General features: G+C 46.9%; 1 non-coding gene across 1 annotated transcript; it reads left to right on the forward strand.

Moving 5' to 3' along the window:
• The first annotated feature begins 13,749 nt into the window (after window positions 1–13,749).
• Window positions 13,750–13,852, forward strand: LOC119622044 (U6 spliceosomal RNA). Its single transcript, XR_005238640.1, has one exon. It is a non-coding gene; the product is annotated as a U6 spliceosomal RNA (small nuclear RNA).
• The last annotated feature ends 2,287 nt before the right edge of the window (window positions 13,853–16,139 follow it).

Genomic DNA, 16,139 nt, shown 5'->3' on the forward strand with positions numbered 1-16,139 from the left:
TTCAAGGGATCCACCACTGGGCAAGAGGAAGAAGTCAGGGTGGTACAATCCCCCCCTTGGCGATACCACTGGGAAGAGGGGGAGAAATCAGGTTAACACAGGTGCCCATCGTGGGCGATACCACTGGAGAAGAGGGGAAAGGAGTCAGGGTGTACAATCTCCCGATATGCTGCGGTTACCATGGAGAAGACTTGAACTCCCCCATCTCCGTTACCCTCCTTGCCCCACTACAATGATAGTAGTTAGGAATAATAATAATAATAATAGTCTTTGATATGGACAACCAATGGTTTTTCTTTCCTTTTTTATTTATTTATTTATTTATTTATTTATTTATTTATTTATTTATTTTTGAGATGGAGTTTCACTCTTGTTGCCCAGGCTGCAGTGCATTGGCACGATCTCGGCTCTCCGCAACCTCCGCCTCCCGGGTTCAAGCGATTCTCCTGCCTCAGCCTCCGGAGTAGCTGGAATTATAGACATGCTCTGCCACACCCGACTAATTTTGTATTTTTAGTAGAGATGGAGTTTCTCCATGTTGGTCAGGCTGGTCTCAAACTCCCGACCTCAGGTAATCCACCCGCCTCTGCCTCCCAAAGTGCTGGGATTATAGGCGTGAACCATGCGCCGGGCCATGGACAACCAATGGTTTTTTTTAGCAAATTATCAATAGAAAAATGCTTAAAGCCCAGGCGCGGTGGTTCACACCTCTAATCCCAGCACTTTGGGAGGCTGAGGTGAGCGGATCACTTGAGATCCAGAGTTCGAGACTAGCCTGGGCAACATGATGAAACTCGTCTCTACTAAAAATACAAAAATTAGCTGGGTGTGGTGGCACACACCTGTAGTCCTAGCTACTCAAGAGGCTGAGGTGGGAGGATCGCTTCAGCCCAGGAGTTAGGGAGTTATGATTGCACCACTGCACTCCAGCCTGGGTGACAGAGTGAGACCTCATTTCAATTTTTTTGTTTAAAGAAAAATGCTTAGAAAATGGCCAGGAGCGGCCAGGTACGGGTTCATGCCTGTAATCCCAACACTATGGGAAGGGAACGCAGGAGGATCACTTGAGGTCAGGAGTTCAGGACCAGCCTCAGCAAAATGGCAAAACCCGTCTCTACCAAAAATACAAAACTTAACGGGTGTGGTGGTGTGCATCTGTAGTCTCAGCTACTCAGGAGGCTGAGGTGGGAGGATGGCTTGAACCTGGGAGGCGGTGGTTGCAAGTGAGCAGAGATCGCGACACAGCACTCCACCCTTGTCAACAGAGTGATACCCTGTCTAAAAAAGAAAGGAAAGAGAAGAGAAGAGGAGCCTGGCGCCATGGCTCAGGCCTGTAATCCCAATACTTTGGGAGGCCAAAGTGGGTGAATCACCTGAGGTCAGGAGTTTGAGACCAACCTGGCTAACATGGTAAAACTCTGTCTCTTGTATTAGTAAAATATAAAAATTAACCGGCCGTAGTGGTGCGTGCCTGTAATCCCAGCGACTCAGGAGTCTGAGAGACGAGAATAGCTTGAACCCGGGAGGTGGAGGTTGCAGTTAGCCGAGATCACATCACTGCACTCCAGCCTGGGTGAAAGAACAAGACTCCATCTCAAACAAACAAAAAATGTTATTGATCTTGGCTGGGCGTGATAGTCCACGCCTGTAATCCCAGAATTTTGGGGAAGGCCGAGGTGGGCAGATCACTTGAGACGAGCCTGAGCAATATAGTGAGACCTCATCTCCGCAAAAAATAAGCAAAATTAGTTGTGCATGGTGACGTGTACCTATAGTCCCAGCTACTCAGGAGGTGAGGAGGTGGGAGGATCTCTTGAGCCTGGGAGGTCCAGACTGCAGTGAGCCATGATCGCACCACTGCACTGCAGCCTGAGGGACAGAGGGAGACACTGTCTCAATCAATCAATCAATCAATCAAATGGTATTGATCTTGATTACTGAGTTTTTTTTAATACCTCCTTACATTTTACACTTAAGGCGAATGCCTCCCTCACCTTACCCTAGTCCTAGCCCTGCAGAGAAACCTTGGAAACCTTGTTCTCTAAAATCATAGACTATCGGAAATTTTCCTGTTTGAAACAATATCAATAAGAATAAAACCTCCTACTCTTCCCTGGAGGATCTAAGCTACTGTGACACAGAGAAATAGCCTTGATTTCTGACCCAGGCGCAGAGCTTCAGATAATGGGTATCTGAAGTCAAAACTTCACATCTATGTTTAGTGTTTATTTTTTTTTTTCTTTTCTTTTTCTCTTTTCTTTTTTCTTTTTTGTTTTTTTTTTTTTTTTTGCTGAGATAGGGTCTCACTCTGTCACCCAGGCTGAAGTGCAGTGGCATGATCATAGCTCACTGCAACCTCAACCTCCTGGACTCAAGTGATCCTCCCACCTCAGCCTTCCAAGTAGCTGACAGACTACAGGCACACACCACATCACCCAGCTACCTTTGTTCGTTTTTTGTAAAGACAAGATATTACTATGTTGCCCTGGCTGGTCTTGAACTCTTGGGCTCAAGGGATTCGCCCACTTCAAGTGCTAGGATTACAGGCCTGAGCCACTGCACACAGCCTATCTTTTGTGTTTCTTTTTTGTTGTTGTTTCGTTTTTTCATTTTTCATTTTTTGAGACAGAGTCTTGCTCTGTTGCCCAGGCTGGAGTGCAGTGTGTGGTCTCGGCTCACTGCAACCTCTGCCTCCCAGGTTCATGTGATTCTCCTGCCTCAGCCTCCCGAGTAGCTGGGATTACAGGTGTGTGCCACCACACTCAGCTAATTTTTGTATTTTTAGTAGAGACAGGGTTTCATCATGTTGGCCAGGCTGGTCTCGAACTGCTAACCTCAAGTGATCCACCCGCCTCAGCCTCCCAAAGTGCTGGGATTACAGGCGTGAGCCACCGCGCCCAGCTTCTTTTGTGTTTCTAAAGAAAAAGGACCTTAGGTCTGCTTCACAGTCTGAACCTAATGTTGATCCTTTTCCATACCAACCTCCTTTGCTTTGGGCTTGTCAAAACACTGCTTCACTTAAATTTTACCTAAATTCCATTCCTATATCTTATAGTAATCCCATTCCTTCCTTTGTTCATTGACACTAAGGTGATCAGCCATCCCTGTTTGCCTAGGAATGGAGTTTACTGGGACAAGGGCATTCAGTTCTAAAAGCAGGAAAGTCCTGGGCAAACTGGAACAAGTTAAGTTACCTTAGGTGAGACATCCCCACAGTTCCTGTGGGGCGTGGTCTTCCTTGCTGCAGCAGGTTAATAAACCCATTTCTTTCGGGACTAGGAATGTGACCTTGGTAGTCTTTATCAAGGTCATTAATGTTGGAAGAGTTCACAGAGGTGAAGTTTGAGATCATTCCTAGTATGCATTGACGGTGGAAAAATGAATAGACCTGATTCAGGCTCCAGGTCAGCGGGGCATTGCTGGGGGAATAGTTAGTCAAAGGCTGAATGCTAAGCTATACCAGAAAGGCATTGATGGTGGAAGAGTTATTAGAGCACTAGATTGAGGTCAGACTAAATTAATACTGCTGGGAAGCCGGGCGTGGTGGCTCACGCCTGTAATCCCAGCACTTTGGGAGGCCAAGGCGGGCAGATCACCTGAGATTGGGAGTTCAAGACCAGCCTGGCCAACATGGTGAAACCCTGTCTCTACCAAAAATACAAAAATCAGCTGGATGTGGTGGCTCACACCTGTAATCCCAGCTACTTGGGAGGCTGAGGCAGGAGAATCGCTTGAACCCAGGAGGCAGAGGTTGCAGTGAGCCGAGATCGCGCCACTGCACACCAGCCTGGGCGATAGAAAGAGCGAGACTGTCTCAAAAAAAAAAAAAAAAAAAAAAAGATGGGGTTTGAAGTTGGTCCAGAAGTGGTGAAAATGTTAACAGGGGCCTAGATTTTAGATTTTGACAAGGGAATTATTGACGGTGGATTAGATAACAGATGACCAAGTTCGAGGTCCAGCCAGATGAGCAGTGGTGGCAGCAGAGTTCATAGAAACCAGCAGTTTGAGATTTCTTGTCTAGACCAAATCGGGGGGGGGGAGTTGTAGATAGATGGTGCAGCTGACCAATGGCTGCATCGGGGAGGTGGGATCTGGTTTCTGGTGGCCAATGGGATGAAGCAGCCGGTTCTAGGGAGAAGCCCCTGTTGCTATGTGCAGGGTGGAAAGGACCTGAGTTGCTGCAAATAGTTAGCCAATGAATGCACGAGAAGTTGGGCGTTTGTCTCTTCAGCCTATGGCAGTAACGGTAAACTGTTACTAGGTAGTAACTAACCCCGTTGCCATGTGAATTGAGGCTGCCAAAGCCTAGCTTGAGAAGCTGTGGACTGAAGGTGCAGTTAGCTAATGGCTGAATATAAGAAATAGGCTCTGGTCTCCCAGGTCAATATGAGGCTGCCTGATCTATAAATCAGCAGAAGTCCCCATTGTCCAGTGCAAGGAAGGGGCCGGTCGGACATAGCCTGACGGGGATGCAGGTAAATGGCACAGCTGGAGGTAGTTGAAGTGGGTGGGAACACAGCCCGAGGTTGCTTTGGAGAGAGGGCGCAGCTAGCCAATGGCTCTGTGTGGGAGGCAGGCTTTAGTCTCCATGGCCAATGAAGTGCGAACATCCTTGTCACTAGGCGAAATAATTTTGCAGTTCAAATTACATCATTAAGAATGAAGCATCTTAATGCCTGAGAGACTAAATCACTTTGACACAGAACAGCAGCCTCAATTTCCAATCCAAGTGGAAGACAGGGAGGAGATGTAACATGAGACGTTGCAGACAGATGACACAAAAGGAAAAGAAATAAGTTAAATGAACTTTAATAACATACTTTGTTTGAACTACATAACCAAACATTCTTATTTCAACATGTAATTAATTTTTAAAATTACCTAGATATTTGGCACTATTTTTGTGGTAATAAGACTGTGAAATCAGATGTGTATTTTACACTGACAGCAAATCTCAATTTTGAAAGCTAAATTTTCATCAGAAGTACTTTATTTGTACTCAGATATCTTTCACAAAATTTAGTTGAAAACATCGGTTAACATTCCTGGCATGGTGGCACATGCCTGGAATCCCAGCACTTTGGCAGGCCGAGATGGGTGGATCACCTGAGGTCAGGAGTTTTTTGTTGTTGTTGTTGTTGTTTTGTTTTGTTTTGTTTTGTTTTTGAGACGGAGTCTCGCTCTGTCCTCCAGGCTGGAGTGCAGTGGCACGATCTCGGCTCACTGCAAACTCCGCCTCCCGGGTTCACGCCATTCTCCTGCCTCAGCCTCCCGAGTAGCTGGGACTACAGGCGCCGCCACCACGCCCGGCTCATTTTTTGTATTTTTTAGTAGAGACGGGGTTTCACTGTGTTAGCCAGGATGGTCTCGATCTCCTGACCTCGTGATCCGCCCGTCTCGGCCTCCCAAAATGCTGGGATTACAGGCTTGAGCCACGATGCCCGGCCGAGGTCAGGAGTTTTAGACCAGCCTGGCCAACATGGAGGAAACCCCGTGCCTACTAAAAATACAAAAAGTTAGCCAGGTGTGGTGGCGTGTGCCTGGGAGGTTAAGGCAGGAGAATCACTTAAACCCAGGAGGTGGAGGTTACAGTGAGCCAAGAACACGCCATTGCACTCTGGCCTGGGCAACAAGAGCGAAACTCTGTCTCAAAAAACAAAACAAAAATATTCACAAGTGACCAGGCACAGTGGCTTATGCCTGTAATCCCAGTACTTCAGGAGGCCAAGGAGGGAGGATCGCTCAAGGCCAGGAGTTCCAGACTAGCCTGGGCAACATAGTGAGACCCTGTCTCTACAAAAACTAAACAAAATTAGCTAGTCATCATGGTGCTCCCCTATGGTCCCAGCTACTCAGGAGGCTGAGGAGGAGAGATGGCTTATGGCCAGAGGTTCCAGGCTGCAGTGAGCTATGATTGTGCCACCATACTCCAGCCTGGGCAGCAAAGAAAGATTCTGTCTCTATAAATAAACAAACAAACAACAACAAATTCATAAGTCGTTCCAAATGTACTTTAAAAGTTTTCCAATAATTGAATTATCTATTTTATTGTGTGTGTTAAATTTTTATTTTTTATTTTTGTGGGTACACAGTAGGTGTGTATCTAATTTAAATGTTAAATTAACTAAAATGAATAAATTTAAAAATTCAGTTCCTCAGTCTTATTAGCCCCATAGTTTTTTGTTGTTGTTGTTGTTGTTTTGAAACAGGGTATTGCTCTGTCGCCGAGGCTGGAAGGCAGTGGTACAATCATAGCTTACTGCAGCCTCCATCTCCTGGGCTCAAAAAATCCTTCTGCTTCAGCCTCCCAAAATGCTGAGATTACAGGCATGACCACTGCACCTGGCCTCATTAACCTCAAGTGCTCAATAACCATGTGACTATTTCGGCCTTATCTGATGGCACAATTCTAGACAAAATTACATTTTTTTTTTTTTTTTTTTGAGACAGGGTTTTACTCTGTTGCCCAGGCTTGGGTGCAGTGGCATGGCCACAGCTCACTGCAGCCTTGACCTCCCAGGCTCAGTTGATCCTCCCATCTCAGCCTCCTGAGTAGCTGCTGCTATAGGTGCAAGTCACCACACCCCAGCTAATTTTTGTAAAGACAGAGTTTTGCCACGTTGCCCAGGCTTGTCTCAAACTCCTGGGATCAAGCGATTCTCCCATCTCAGCCTCCCAAAGTGCCAGGATTACAGGGGTGAGGCACTGCGCCCAGCCTCAACAACATGCCATTGATGGTGATGGAGCTAAGTGATATTGTGGAATATATATTTGGTTTTGTCCCAGTTTCCGGACAAGTGGCTCCAAAAACCCTTGGAATATCCAGAATGATAAGAGTGTCTTTTGCTTGTTAATGAGACGACTGGTGGCTGGGGGCCTCCAGATAGCTTCAGGTTGGGGGCTGAGCAACTAAATAGGGAACTGGGACTTTGAGACCCACCCCCAACCTCCTGGAAGGGGAGAGTGGCTGAAGATTGACTTGATCACCAATGGCCAATGGTTTAACCAATCATGTCTAGGTAATGAAGCCTCCATAAAAAAACAAAAGCACTGTGGGCAGTGGCTCATGCCTGTAATCCAAACACTTTGTGAGGTCGAGGTGGGAGGATTGCTTGAGCCCAGGAGTTCAAGACTAGCCTGGGGCCGGGTGTGGTGGCTCATCCCTGTAATCCCAGCACTTTGGGAGGCCGAGGTAGGTGGATCACTTGAGGTCAGGAGTTTGAAACCAGCCGGGGCAACATAGTGAGACCCCCCATCTGATATGGTTTGGATCTGTGTCCCCTCCCAAATCTCATGTTGAATTGTAATCCCCAAAGTTGGAGATGGAGCCTGGTGGGAGGCGATCGGATCATAGGGGTGTTCCTTCATGAGTGGTTTAACATCATCCTCTTGGTGCTGTTCTCACTATAGTGAGTGAGTGAGTTATCAAAAGATCTGGTTGTTTAAAAGTATGTAGCACCTCACCCTCTCTCTTCCTGCTCCAGCCATGTAAATTGTGCCTGCTTCCTCTTCACATTCTGTCATGATTGTAAGTTTCCTGAGGCCTTCTCAGAAGCTGAGCAGATGCCAGAACCATGCTTCCTGTACAACCTGTGGAATCATGAGCCAATTAAACCTCTTTTCTTTACCCAGTCTCAGGTATTTCTTTCTTTGTTTTTTTTTTTTTCTTTTTTTTTTTTTAGATGGAGTCTCGCTCTGTCTCCCAGGCTGGAGTGCAGTGGCGTGATCTCGGCTTACTGCAAGCTCTGCCTCCCAGGTTCAAGCCATTCTCCTGCCTCAGCCTCCCGAGTAGCTGGGAGTACAGGTGCCTGCTACGGCACCCGCCTAATTTATTTGTATGTTTCTTAGTAGAGACGGGATTTCACTGTGTTGGCCAGTATGGTCTTGATCTCCTGACCTTGTGATCCACCCGCCTCAGCCTTCCAAAGTGCTGGGATTACAGGCGTGAGACACCGCGCCCAGCCTTTTTTTTTTTTTTTTTTTTTGAGATGGAGTCTTGCTATGTTGCCAGGCTGGGGTGCAGTGGTGCAATCTCGGCTCACGGCAACCTCTGCCTCCCAGGTTCAAGTGATTCTCCTGCCTCAGCCTCCTGAGTAGCTGGGACTACAGGTGCGCTCCACCACACCTGGCTAATTTTTGTATTTTTAGTAGAGACAGGGTTTCAACATGTTGACCAGGATGGTCTTGATCTCTTGACCTCGTGATCTGCCCGCCTCGGCCTCCTAAAGTGCTGGGATTACAGGCATGAGCCACCGCACCTGGCCCCAGGTGTTTCTTTAGAGCAGTGCAAGAACATCCTAATGTACCATTTCTGTCTTTTTTTTTTTCTGAGAGGGAGTCTTGCTCTGTCATCCAGGCTGAAGTGCAGTGGTGCGATCTTGGCTCACTGCAAGCTCCACCGCTCAGGTTCACGCCATTCTCCTGCCTCAGCCTCCCCAGCAGGTGGGACTAGAGGTGCCCGCCACCATGCCCGGCTAATTTTTTTTGTATTTTTAGTAGAGATGGGGTTTCACCGTGTTAGCCAGGATGGTCTCGATCTCCTGACCTCGTGATCTGCCCACCTCGGCCTCCCAAAGTGCTGGGATTACAGGAGTGAGCCACCGCGCCTGGCCCTAATGTACCATTTCTTTAAAAAAAAATTAGCAGCCAGGCATGGGGGCTCACACCTGTAATCCTAGCACTTTGGGAGGCCGAGGCAGGTGGATCATCTGAGGTCAAGAGTTCAGGACCAGCCTGGCCAACATAGTGAAACCCTGTCTCTACTAAAAATACAAAAATTAGCCAAGCACGGTGGCACGTGCCTGTAATCCCAGCTACTCGGGAGGCTGAAGCAGGAGAATCGTAAATCACATCAAGCTGAGAGAGACATGGTTTTTTATTGTAGACCAGAGGACCATGAATGATAAGAGTTAATAGAGGCCAGAGTTAAAGATGTATAAAAGATGGGCATTGAGGGTGAACTATTGACAGAAGCCCATATTCAAGGACAGACAACAGTAGCATTGTAGGCTGGGTATGGTGGCTGACACCTGTAATCCCAGCACTTTTGGAGGCCAAGGCAGGAGGATTGCTTGAGGCCAGGAGGTCGAGATTACCCTGGCAACATAGCAAGACCCTGTCTCTAAAAAAAAAAAAAAAAAAAAAAGAGGCTGGGCGCAGTGGCTCACGCCTGAAATCCCAGCACTTTGGGAGGCCAAGGCAGGCGGATCATGAGGTCAGGAGATCGAGACCATCCTGGCTAACACGGTGAAACCTTGTCTCCACTAAAAATATTAAAAAAAAAAATTAGCTGGGCGTGGTGGCAGGCGCCTGTAGTCCCAGCTACTCGGGAGGCTGAGGCAGGAGAATGGCATGAACCCAGGAAACGGAGCTTGCAGTGAGCCAAGATCATGCCACTGCACTCCAGCCTGGGTGACAGAGCCAGACTCTGTATTAAAAAAAAAAAAAGAGGCCAGATGCGGTGGCTCAAGGCTGTAATCCCAGCACCTGGGGAGGCTGAGGCAGGCAGATCACTTGAGTTCAGGAGTTCGAGATCAGCCTGGCCAACATGGTAAAACTGTGTCTCTACTAAAAATACAAAAATTAGCTCAGCATGGTGACGCATGCCTGTAATCCCAGCTATTCAGGAAGCTGAGGCAGGAGAATGGCTTGAATCTGGGAGGCAGAGGTTACAGTGAGCTGAGATCACACCACTGCACTCCAGCCTGGGGGACAAGAGTGAAACTCCATCTCAAAAAAAAAAAAAAGGCCGGGCATGGTGACTCATGCCTGTAAGCTCAGCACTTTGGGAGGCTGAGCCGGGTGGATCACAAGGTCAAGAGATCGAGACCATCCTGGCTAACATAGTGAAACCCCGTCTCTACTAAAAATACACACACACACAAAAAAATTAGCTGGGTGTAGTGGTGAGCACCTGTAGTACCAGCTACTGGGGAGGCTGAGGCAGGAGAATGGGGTTAACCCGTTAACCCAGGAGGTGGAGCTTGCAGTGAGGCGAGATCGTGCCACTGCACTCCGGCCTGGGCAACAGAGTGACACTCTGTCTAAAAAAAAAAAAAGCAGGCATTGTTGATGGAATAGTTAACAGAGGCTTGGGTTTAAGGTCAGACCTGAGAGGCATTGGTGGCTAAAAAATAGAGATTTCCAGTCTGAATGAGGTAACATAGACCTATTTCTCCCTGCTCCTTCCTGCTGAGCACAACTATCAACCCTGGAAATAGTACAAGAGACAACCAAAGGGAAACTATGAATGGCAGTAAGAAAAAACTGAACTCCTTGGCCAGGTACAGTGGCTCACACCTGTAATCCCAGCACTTTGGGAGGCCAGGGCAGGCAGATCACCTAAGGTCAGGAGTTTGAGATCAGTCTAACCAACATGGAGAAACCCCATCTCTACTAAAAATACAAAATTAGCTGGGCATGGTGGCGCATGCCTGTAATCCCAGCTACTCAGGAGGCTGGGGCAGGAGAATCGCTTGAACCCGGGAGGTGGAGGTTGCGGTGAGCCAAGGTCACGCCATTGCACTCCAGCCTGGGCAACAAGAGTGAAACTCCATCTGAAAAAAGAAAGAAAAAGAAAGTTAACTCATTTAGAATTCCAAGATTGGAAAAACAGCACTACTACAGGGCATCTTATGTCCCCCCACTCACCAGAAGAAGGCAACTCGAGCCCAGCATTTCCTAACCCTGATCCAAGCCATGGAAGGCAGCCCTAATAGGCTAGTTCCTCCCCTGGATGAAAGGGAAGTCCCTCTGATAACGTGAGGCAAACCCAACACCAACAGTGAGAGGGTGGATCGGGAACCCATTAACAGTAAGTGGTCATGAGAAGTGCTGTCCTTCTCCACAGGGCCAGGGATACCCCTCCCCAGTAAGGGACCTCCCCCCAACCCCACCCTGCCCAGGCCGACAGAGAGAACCTGTATTGCATCAAAAAGACACAGCCATAGCAAGAGGCCAGGCCTGGACAACCCCTTACCTTAGGTGCCTTGAAGACTCGAGACTCCCTTCTCCCAACAGGAGGCTTGGGACTAGTAGGTGAAACTGGCAGAAATGATATAACCACAGCAGGTGACCAGACTCAGAAAACCCCTCTCCTGCTCAGAGGCACTAGGACAAACAGGCAGAACCAGCAAAAGGGACCCAGCTACAACAAGCATCCTGGCCCAGGAAGCCCCACTGGCCTTGCAGGCCTGGGATTCCACTTCCCTGCAGAGACACCTGGGCAGCCAGAAGGCACTGGTAGGGGGATCTCATCACATTGCCCCACCATCAAGAAACACCCAGGGCTGGGCGTGGTGGCTCCTTCCTATACTCCTAGCACTTTGGGAGGCTGAGGCGGGAGTATTGTTTGAGCCCAGGAGTTTGAGACCAGTCTGGGCAACATGAGGGGACCTCGTTTCTACCAAAAATTAAAAATTAGCCAAGCGTGACGTCACGCACTTGTGATCCCAGCTACTCGAGAGGCTAAGGCAGGAGGATCACTTGAGCCCAGGAGGTCGAGGCTGCAGTGAGCCATGATCACGCCACTCTCCTTCGTCCTAGGTGACAGAGTGAGACTCTGTTAAAAAAAAGAAAGAAAGAAAGAAACACGTGGGCCGGGCGCGGTGGCTCAAGCCTGTAATCCCAGCACTTTGGGAGGCCGAGACGGGCGGATCACGAGGTCAGGAGATCGAGACCATCCTGGCTAACACGGTGAAACCCCGTCTCTACTAAAAAATACAAAAAAACTAGCCGGGCGAGGTGGCGGGCGCCTGTAGTCCCAGCTACTCGGGAGGCTGAGGCAGGAGAATGGCGGGAACCCGGGAGGCGGAGCTTGCAGTGAGCTGAGATCCGGCCACTGCACTCCAGCCTGGGCGACAGACCGAGACTCCGTCTCAAAAAAAAAAAAAAAAAAAAAAAAAAAAAAAAAAAAAAGAAAGAAACACGTGGAGACCTGGCCTGTAGAAATCTCTCCTGTTCCTTCAGGCAGCACCAAGCAGAGACAAGTGGGCGCCTCAGAGGTACCAGATAGACCAAACAGACAAAAATAACACCACAAAGGCTCTGAAGACTAAACCGCCATTAGAAACACAGCAGAAAAACTAGGCCAAAACCTACATGATAAACCTAAATAGAGTGACTGCCTGCTAAAATAAAAGACTTAAATAGGACTCCGAGTCTCCTAACATAATAGACCAGGATGCACCTCAAAAAATTAAAAATAGGCCAGGCACAGTAGCTCACACCTGTAATCCCAGGACTTTGGGAGGGTAAGGAGGGAGTATCACTTGAGCCCAGGAGGTAAAGACCAGCCTGGGCAACATAGCAAGACCCTGTCTCTACAAAAAATACAAATATTAGCTGGGCATGGTGGCACACGCCTGTAATTCCAGTTACTTGGGAGGCTGAGGCAAGAGGATCACTTGACCCCAGGAGGTGGAGGCTGTAGTGAGCTGTGATTGATCATGCCACTGCACTCCAGCCTGGGGGAGAGGGCTAGATCCTATTTCACACACACACACACACAAATTTAATAGAATTACCATATGATCCAGCAATCTCATTACTAGATACATAACCAAAGGAAACTATATCATGAACCTGGAGGACGGTATATAAGGAAATAAGTCGGGCACAGAAAGACAAATACCACATGGTCTCACATGTGGAATCTAAAAAAGTTGAAGTCATAAAAGCAGAGAGTAGAATGGTGGTTACTAGGGGCTGGGGGTGAAGGGGGTTGGGGAGATGTTGGTGAAGGATACAATATTTCAATTAGATAGTAGGAATAAGTGAGATCTATTGTACAACACAGTGACTATAGTTAAGAGTAATGTATTGTAGTCTTTTTTTTTTTTTTTTTAATAGAGACAGGGTCTCCCTGTGTCTTTGGAGTGTAGTGGCACAATCATGGTTCACTACAGCCTCGATCTCCTGGGCTCAAGTGATCCTCCTGCCTCAGCTTCCTGAGTAGCTGGGACCACAAGTGCGTGCCACCACACTCAGCTGATTTTTTTATTTGTAGAGACGAGTTCTTGCTATGTTGCCCAGCCTGGTCTCAAACTCCTGGGCTCAAGTGATCTTTCTGCTTTGGCCTCCCAATGTGCTGGGATTACAGTCATGAGCCACCGTGTGCCTGGTGGTGTTGTATTCTTGAAAATTGCTGGTTGGGTGCGGTGACTCATGCCTGTAATCCTAGCACTTTGGGAGGCTGAGGCGGGAGGATCACTTGAGCCCAACAGTTCAAGACCAGCCTGGACAACATGGAGAAACCCTGTCTCCCCAAAAAATACAAAAATTAGTCAGGCATGGTGGCAGGTGCCTGTAGTCCCAGCTACTCAGGAGGATGAAATGGGAGGATCACCTGTGCCTGGGAGGTCAAGGCTGAGATGAACCCAGATTGCACCACTGCACACCAGCTTGTGCAACAAAGTGAGACCCTGTCTCAAAAAAATAAATTAATTAATTAAATAAAATAAATTGCTAAGGGAATAGATTTCAAGTATTCTCACAAAAACATGATAAATATGTGAGGTAATACATGTTAATTAGCTCAATGTAGCCATTCCACAGTGTATATATATTTCAAAACATTATGTTGTACTATATATATATACACACACACAATTTTTGGCCATTGTAAAATTTTAATTAAAAACAAATTGCCAGAATACAATAGAAAATTACACATTATACTAAGAACCAAGAAAATCACAACTTGAATACGAAAAGATAACCAACTCACGCCAACATCAGGATGACTCAGATGTGCTCGCTTTGGCAACACATATACTACAACTGGAATGATACAGAGAAGATTAGCATGGCCCCTGTGCAAGGATGACATGCAAATTAAAAAAAAAGTTTGTTTAAAGATGACTCAGATGATGGAATTATCTGACAAGGGTTTTAAAGCAGCCATCATAAAAAGTTTCAACAATCAACTACAAATTCTACAAATTCTCTTGGAACAAACAAGAAAACAGAAAAATCTCAGCAAAGAAATAGAAATTATTAATACAAAAAAAAGGCAAATATAGAACTGAAAAGTGCAGTAACAGAAATAAAAACCGGGGCTGGGGGCAGTAGCTCATACCTGTAATCCCAGCATTGGGAGGCCGAGGTGGGGAGCCCAGGTGTTAGAGACTAGCCTGAGAAAAATGGTGAGACCCCATTTCTATTAACAACAACAACAAAATAACAACAAAAAAAAATTTTTTTTAATCTCACTGGGGCCTGGTGTGGTGGCTCACACCTGTAATCCCAGCACTTTGGGAGGCCGAGGCGGGCAGATTACTTGAGGTCAGGAGTTCGAGACCAGCCTGGCCAACATGGTGAAACCCTGTCTCTACTAAAAATACAAAAACTAGCCAGATGTGGCAGAGCATGCCTGTAATTCCAGCTACTTGGGAGGCTGAGGCAGGAGAATCACTTGAACCTGGGAGGCAGAGATTGCAGTGAGCCAAGACTGTACCATTGCACTCCAGCTTGGGCAACAAGAATGAAACACCGTCTCAAAAAAAAAAAAAAAAACAAAAAAAACACCTCTCACTGGATGGGATCAATAGTAGAATGGAGATGACAGAAGATAGAATCAGTTAACTTTTGAAGACAGATCAGTAAAATTCACCCACTATGAATAAAGGAGTGAAAACTGGCAGAAAATATTGAACAGAGCTTCGAAAACCTGTGAGACAACAACAAAAGACCCAGTGTATTCATTCGTTTTCTTTTTCTTTTTTTCTTTTTTTTTCTTTTTTTTTGTGATGGCATTTCATTCTGTTGCCTAGGCTGGAGTGCAATGGTGTGATCTTGGCTCACCACAACCTCCACCTCCCAGGTTCAAGTGATTCTCCTGCCTCAGACTCCCAAGTAGCTGGGATTACAGGCATGAGTCATGATGCCTGGCTAATTTTGTTTATTTATTTATTTATTTATTTATTTATTTTTTTTCAGATGGAGTCTTGCTCTGTCACCCAGCCTGGAGTGCAGTGGTGTGATCTCGGCTCACTGCAAGCTCTGCCTCCCAGGTTCATGCTATTCTCCTGCCTCAGCCTCCTGAGTAGCTGGGACTACAGGCGCCTGCCACCATGCCTGGCTAATTTTTTTGTATTTTTAATTTTGTATTTTTAGTAGAGACGGGGTTTCTCCACGTTGGTCAGGCTGGTGTTGAACTCCTGACCTCAGGTGATCCACCAGCCTTGGCCTCCCAAAGTGCTGGGATTAAAGGCATGAGCCACCACACCCAGCCTTATTCATTTGTTTTCACACTACTATAAAGAACTACCTGAGACTAGGTAATTTATAAAGAAAAGAGGTTTAATTGACTCAGTTCCACATGACTGGGGGAAGCCTCAGGAAACTTACAATTCAATCATGGTGGAAGGGGAAGGAGAAGCAAGGCACGTCTTACATGGTGGCAGGAGAGAGAGAGAGAGCACACAAAGAGGGGAAGTGCTACACTTTTTAACCATCAGATCTTGTGAGAACTCACTAGTTATCAAGAGAACAGCATGGGGAAAATCTGCCCCCATGATCCAATCACCTCCCACTAGGTCTTTCCCCTGAAATGTGAGGATTACAATTCTACATGAAAATTGGATGAGGACACAGAGCCAAACCATATCACCCAGTATTCATACCATGGAAGTCCCACGACATGAGAAAGGCAATGAGGCCAAAAGAGTATTTGAAGAAATAATGAATGAAATGTCCCAAATTTGGCAAAGGTCACCAACCTACAAATCCAAGAAGCAGGGGGAACCTCAAAGAGGATAAATTCAAAGAAGTCCATGTCTATTATAATAAAACTTTTGCTGGGCATGGTGGCTCACACCTGTAATCCCAGCACTTTTGGGAGGCTAAGGTGGGTGAATCACCTGAGGTTGGTAGTTCAAGGCCAGCCTGACCAACATGGTGAAACCCTGTCTCTACTAAAAATGCAAAATTAGTCAGGCATGGTGGTGCATGCCTGTAATCCCAGCTACTCGGGAGGCTGAGGCAGGAGAATCTCTTGAACCTGGGAGGCGGAGGTTGTGGTGAGCCGAGATGACGCCATTGCACTCCAGCCTAGGCACCAAGAGCGAAACTCCATCTTAAAACAAACAAACAAATAAAAAACACTTTTGAAAGCTAAAGAAAATGAAACTAACATGAAA

This window comes from Chlorocebus sabaeus, chromosome X (genome assembly GCF_047675955.1).
Source record: "Chlorocebus sabaeus isolate Y175 chromosome X, mChlSab1.0.hap1, whole genome shotgun sequence".
Classification (NCBI taxonomy): Eukaryota; Metazoa; Chordata; class Mammalia; order Primates; family Cercopithecidae; genus Chlorocebus; species Chlorocebus sabaeus.